The sequence below is a fragment of the Nicotiana sylvestris genome, chromosome 9 (assembly GCF_000393655.2).
Source record: "Nicotiana sylvestris chromosome 9, ASM39365v2, whole genome shotgun sequence".
Lineage (NCBI taxonomy): Eukaryota > Viridiplantae > Streptophyta > Magnoliopsida > Solanales > Solanaceae > Nicotiana > Nicotiana sylvestris.
Genome location: NC_091065.1, coordinates 142,392,455 through 142,398,454, shown reverse-complemented (window position 1 = coordinate 142,398,454; position 6,000 = coordinate 142,392,455).

The following is a 6,000-nucleotide window of genomic DNA, read 5'->3' as shown; positions in this document are numbered from 1 at the left end:
AAAAACTGCCCTCAATGGGAAATTGAATGGAAGAAGGAAAGATTTGAACGAAGGAACAGGAAGAAGGAACAGGTTTAACCCAAGAAGAACAAAGGATCAACAAAGGCTATGGTTGCTGCCTGGGGAGAAAGCTCAGATGAGGACTCAGAGGGTGAAGATGGAGATAAACAAGCACTTATGGCAATTGGAGAATCCGATGAGGAATCTGAGGTAAGTATAATTCATCTCAAAGACGATTAAATTTTTGTCTAAAGAAAGGCTATCTGAGTTACTCCTGGATTTCATTGATGAATCTGAGGATCTAAATAATGAAAAGGAACAGCTGTCTAAGGAGTGTGTGATTTTGAAAGCTAAGTGCAAAAATCTGGAACTTAGGGCTAGTGAAAGTGAAAGTAAAAATGCTGAGTTAAAGAACCAGGTTCATGAACTTGACACCACTATCTTAGAGCTTAGATCTGAAAATCTAAAATTGAAATTAGGAGCTGGTACAAAGAAAGCTGATCACACACGACTCACTTTAGAAGAAAATGTAGGAAAAATGAAAGATGAGTTGTACAAAAGAGATGAGCAGATAAGAATCCTTAAGGAGGATCTAAACAAGGCTAAGCATGAGCTAGACAGAACCTGTAAATGGAATAGGTCCTCCGATGCACTTTCATGGCTACATAAACAACATAGTAGCAATAAGAGAGGACTTGGCTACGGGACCCCTGCACCTAAGTGGGATCCCAAAAGCAAGTACCTCACACTTCCTGAGAACATAATTTGCACACACTGTGGTAAAACTGGTTACTATAAATCTAAATGTATTGCAAAAGAAAAGGCTAGTCAAAAGAATAAAGAATTTGTTCAAGGGAAAAATAGTTTTTCAGGTTGGGCTAAAGAGAATCTGATTCACCTTTTTGCCTATAGAAAGGGACCCAAACTAGTTTGGGTTCCTAAGACTAACCCCTGATTTCCTTTTGTGGGACCAAGTGAAGGGGAGCAGCCAAATATGGTACATGGATAGTGGCTGCTCAAAGCATATGACAGGAAGCAAGAACCAGTTCCTTTCACTTGAGGACCTCAAAGGAAGTAATGTCTCCTTTGGAAATGGGAAGAAAGGTGAGATCATTTGTAACGACCCGACCGATTGTTTTGAACTTTTGCACTTTGATCGCCAGTTCCCGGGCATGACTTGCCCCGTGTAACATATTATGTCTGATGTAGATCGTTGGTTTTGGTTTTCAGGAAAAATCGGAATGAATTTGAAGGAACAGTCTTAGTTAAAAGCTTTGAATTTGAAAGGTTTGACTAAGAGCTGACTTATTTGTATATGAGCTCGGATCAGAAATTTTATGATTTGGATAGCTTCGTTGGGTGATTTATGACTTAGGAGCGCGATCGAAATGCATTTTGGAAGTCTGTGGAAGGATTTGGCAAAGTTAATATTTTGGCGAATTCCGGTTGATAGGTGAGATTTTGATCCGAGGGTCGTAATGGAATTCCGAGAGTTGTTGTAGCTTCGTTATGTCATTTTTGATGTGTGTGCAAAATTTGAGGTTATTTAGACGTCGTTTGGTCGACTTTTTGATCGATTTCGGATTTCGGAAGTTTTGGAATTCTTAGGCTTGAATCCGAGGGTGATTTGATGTTTTGATGTTGTTTTGAGCGTTCCAAAGGTTGGAACAAGTTTGAATTATGTTATGGGGTGTTTTAGCATGTTTGGTTGGGGTCCCATGAGTCTCGGATAAGTTTTGGAAGAGTTTTTGGAAGATTTTGCCATTTTGAGCATAAACATGTAATGATCCAAAGATCTATTTTTAGTTCTAGAGATCGAAATTTGATTTCAAGACTTCTGGAATTTTGATAATGAATTATAGGACTGATCTGGAAAGTTTGGTCTAATTTCATCAAGTCGCGATTGGGTTTTTGACACGAAACATGAGTTAATTGTTTAACGAGCGAAATGGGTATTGAACTGAACAAATCAGCTCGGAATTGAGTTTTGACTAAAGGGCTATATTCGTATTATTATTTGTGACTCATAGGAACAAGAATCATCGAATTCCGAGTTCGTATGATGGAGTTAGAGCCTTTTTAGTGAAAAGAAAAGCTGCTGCAATTTTCTGGGCAGTTTCTGCATTTTTCGCACGTGTGAACAGTGACCGTACATGTGTGAACAGTATCCGTGTACAGTACCATGTACAGTTAACATGAACAGTACCCATATATAGTACCTATGAACAGTACCCCGTGAATAGTGTAGTGAACAGTACCGCGTGAACAGTGCCCCCGACATTTTCTGGGCAGATTCTTAAGTTCTGAAAATGGAACTCGTCCCATTTTCCATTTTTATCAAATTGGAGCTCGGGGAGAGGCAATTTTCGGGAGATTTTCAGAGAAAATAATGGGGTAAGTGTTCTTAACTTAATTTTGGTTAGATTACCCGAATCTATTACTAGTTTTGGCATTTAATTGGTGATTTTAGTTGGGAAAATCTTGAAAACCCTCTTGGTTTAATTTGAAGATTTGAGGGTCGAGTTGATGTCGGATTTTAGTAAAATTGGTATGGTTGGACTCGTGGTTGGATAAGGTTTCATATTCCGTAAATTTTGTCGGGTTCCGAGACGTGGGCCCCACAGGCAAAATTTGAGTGCAATTTCGGATTTTTAATGGAAAATGTAGAATTTCATATGGAATTAATTCCTATAATTTTTATTAACTGAATTGAATTATTGTGGCTAGATTCGAGGCATTCGGAGGTCGATTTGAGAGACAAAGGCATCGCGAGCTAGAGGATTAGCCGGTTCGAGGTAAGTAATGATTGTAAATACTGTCCTGAGGGTTTGAAACCCCAGATTATATGTTGTTGTGTTACTTTGAGGTGACTTGCACGCTGGATGACGAGCGTGGGGTAGAGCACCGCTGGGGATTGTGACCTAGTCCATCCCGAACGAATATTTTAGTGCGCATTTGATAGTTAATTGTTTGACATTATTATATTTTTGGGTTGTATGCCATGTTTGGGGCCTTGTGCCAACTTGTTGAGACCCTTAGGGGCATTTTTACTATCTTTCCTCACTCTATTTGTTTGAAAGCATATTCTCAGTCATGTTTTACCTGTTTATTGCTCAAATCTGGCTTTATCACTATATTCTTAACATGTGGAAATTGTTTTGGGCTGAGTTCCCTGTTTTACTGAGATAGACCGAGGGTCTGATTGTGAGATTGATGACTGAGATAGACTGAGAGTCTGATGGTGAGGTTAATGACTGAGAGAGGTCGAGGGCCTAGTTGTGAGGATTATATATCTATGGATCGGGCTGCACGCCGCAACAATGTATATATATATATATATATATATGGATCGGGCTGCATGCCGCAATGATACTTATATGAATCGGGCTGCGCGCTGCAGCAATATAGCGCTTGGGATGTAGGAGCCTCTCCGGAGTTTGCACACCCCCAGTGAGCGCAGTCGACTATTTATATGGATCGGGTTGTGCGCCACAACGATGCATGGATTGGGCTACACACCGCAGCGGTTACTTTGATTTCAGTTATTGTGAGAGATATACGGATCGGGCTGCACGCTGCAGTGGTTACTATATGATACCATTTGAGCGTGAATGTTGAGTGCGAGTACTGATTGGTAAGAGTTGAGTCACGAGTGACAAAGAGGCTATCCCGAGGGGCGATAGATATATCCATGCATATGAGTGGTGTTTTGCCTGAGAGGCCTGTTTATGGACTTATTGATTTCACTCCTCTTAAAATGAGTTTCTATCGAATATGTTGATTTATTGACTATTTTCACTCATCTTTATATTGAGCCGCTGTCGGAAAGTTGCACAAATATTTTAAAACAACTTTTATTTAAACGGGGGTTTATGAGATGTTCAGAAATTAATCACTGATTTGACATTGGTTATTTCCACTGAGATTTTCAAGTTATGAAGTGTTTGTGATTACTGTTTTGCCCAAGGGGCTGTTTTACGAACTATGCTTTGCCCGAGGGGCCGATTATGACTTTAATCTCTATTATTATTTTAAATGGTATTGAACCCCTACTGAAACTGTTGGAAGGTATTTCAAAGATGATTTTTACTAAAAGCTGGATTTTAAAAGGGAAGATTGACTCGTATTATGATTTGAAGGCCTGTTGTGTTTATTGCGCCTAATGTGAATGTGGATTCATTATTTTCTACTGCTCAGCCTTTATTTACTCTTATTACTTACTGGGTTGGAGTACTCACATTACTCTCTGCACCTCGTGTGCAGATTCAGGTATATCGGAACCCGGTAGCGGGTGTTGATAGCTCAGCCGCGGAGTCATCAGAGTTAGCAAGGTGGATGCATGATGTTCACAGCACCGCTTCCTTCCCCTCATTTTTGTTACTGTACTTAGTACATTTTTAGACTTTTGTTGTATTCAGACCTTGACAGTTGCTCATGACTAGTGACACCCCGATGTCGGGCTGGTATTTTATTCCGCACTGTTATTCCAGGATTTTATTATGAAACATTGTTTAATTTAAAGACTTAAAAATGACTCTTAATGCTTAAAAGGTTAAGGTGAGTGTTGTGTCGGCTGGACTTGTCTCCACGAGAGGCGCCATCACGACTAGGCCGGTTTGGGGTCGTGACATCATTGGGGTTGGAAAGGTAAGTAAGACTGATTCTCACTCTATTGAGAATGTCTACTTGATAGATGGCCTAAAATACAGCCTAATAAGACAATCACTATTGTGTGATAGATGTAACTTGGTAGCATTCACATCTACCAAATGTTTTGTGATTAATCTTACCACTAACAAGATTGTTTTATAGGGGAAAAGAGTAAACAATACATACATTGTAGATTTTCCCACACTTTCAGAAAATGAACTCACTTGCTTAAGTGTGTTGGACAATGATCCCCTTCTTTGGCAGAAGAGACTTGGACATGCCAGTCTAAGTCAACTAAACAAACTAGTCTCCAAGGACTGGGTGATAGGATTGCCTAACATTAAGTTGAAGGAAGACAAAATTTGTGAGGCTTGTACAAGGGGGAAGCAGGTAAGATCCTCTTTCAAAAGCAAGAAAATGGTAAGCACCACCAAAACGATCGAACTGGTCCATATGGATCTCTATGGTCCAATGAGAATATTAAGCAGGGGTGGTAAAAGATATGTGATGGTTCTTGTTGATGATTACTCTAGGTTTACTTGGACATTGTTTTTAACATCTAAGATGAAGCATTTGACATGTTTACTTCTTTTGTTAGAAAAACTCATAAACAACTAGGTAATCAACTTGCATCAATTAGGTCTGATCATGGAACTGAATTTGAAAATGCTAAGTTTGCTGAATTTTTTAATGCTACATCATAAATAATTGCATGACTAGACCTCTTATTAAGAAGATTCCCTATGAGTCACTTAAAGGGAGAAAGCTAAATATATCCCATCTTAGGGCATTTAGATGCAAGTGCTTTGTGCACAACAATGACAAAGACTCCCTAGGTAAGTGTGATCCCAAAAGTGATGAGGGAGTATTCTTGGGATACTTTTCACATAGTAAAGCTTATAAGATATACAGTAAAAGAACTACGTGTGTAGAAAAAAGTGTATATGTTATTTTATTGAAAAACTAACATTCTTTCTAAGAAGCAGGAATAAGATAATGAAGAGATTGGGCTGATAAGAAATTCAAATGGTGAAACCACAGTCCGTCCTGGATATGCATCACAGGAAGGAACATGTGATGGAACAGGTCCTTCCACCCAGGGCAACATGACAGGGGCAACTGACTAGAGATGAACTGATCCTCAAACCTCAGGTGAACCTATTCCTCAGTAACAAAACCAAGAAGGAACATCCAAAGAAATTGACACTCCTATTGAAACATCCACGAAATTGGATATAGATGAACCTAGTTCATCTGTTGATCAGAAGTTGTATAGGGGAATGATTGGTTCTCTTTTATATCTCACTACTAGCAGACCTGACATTGTGTGCAGTGTAGGTCTTTGTGCTC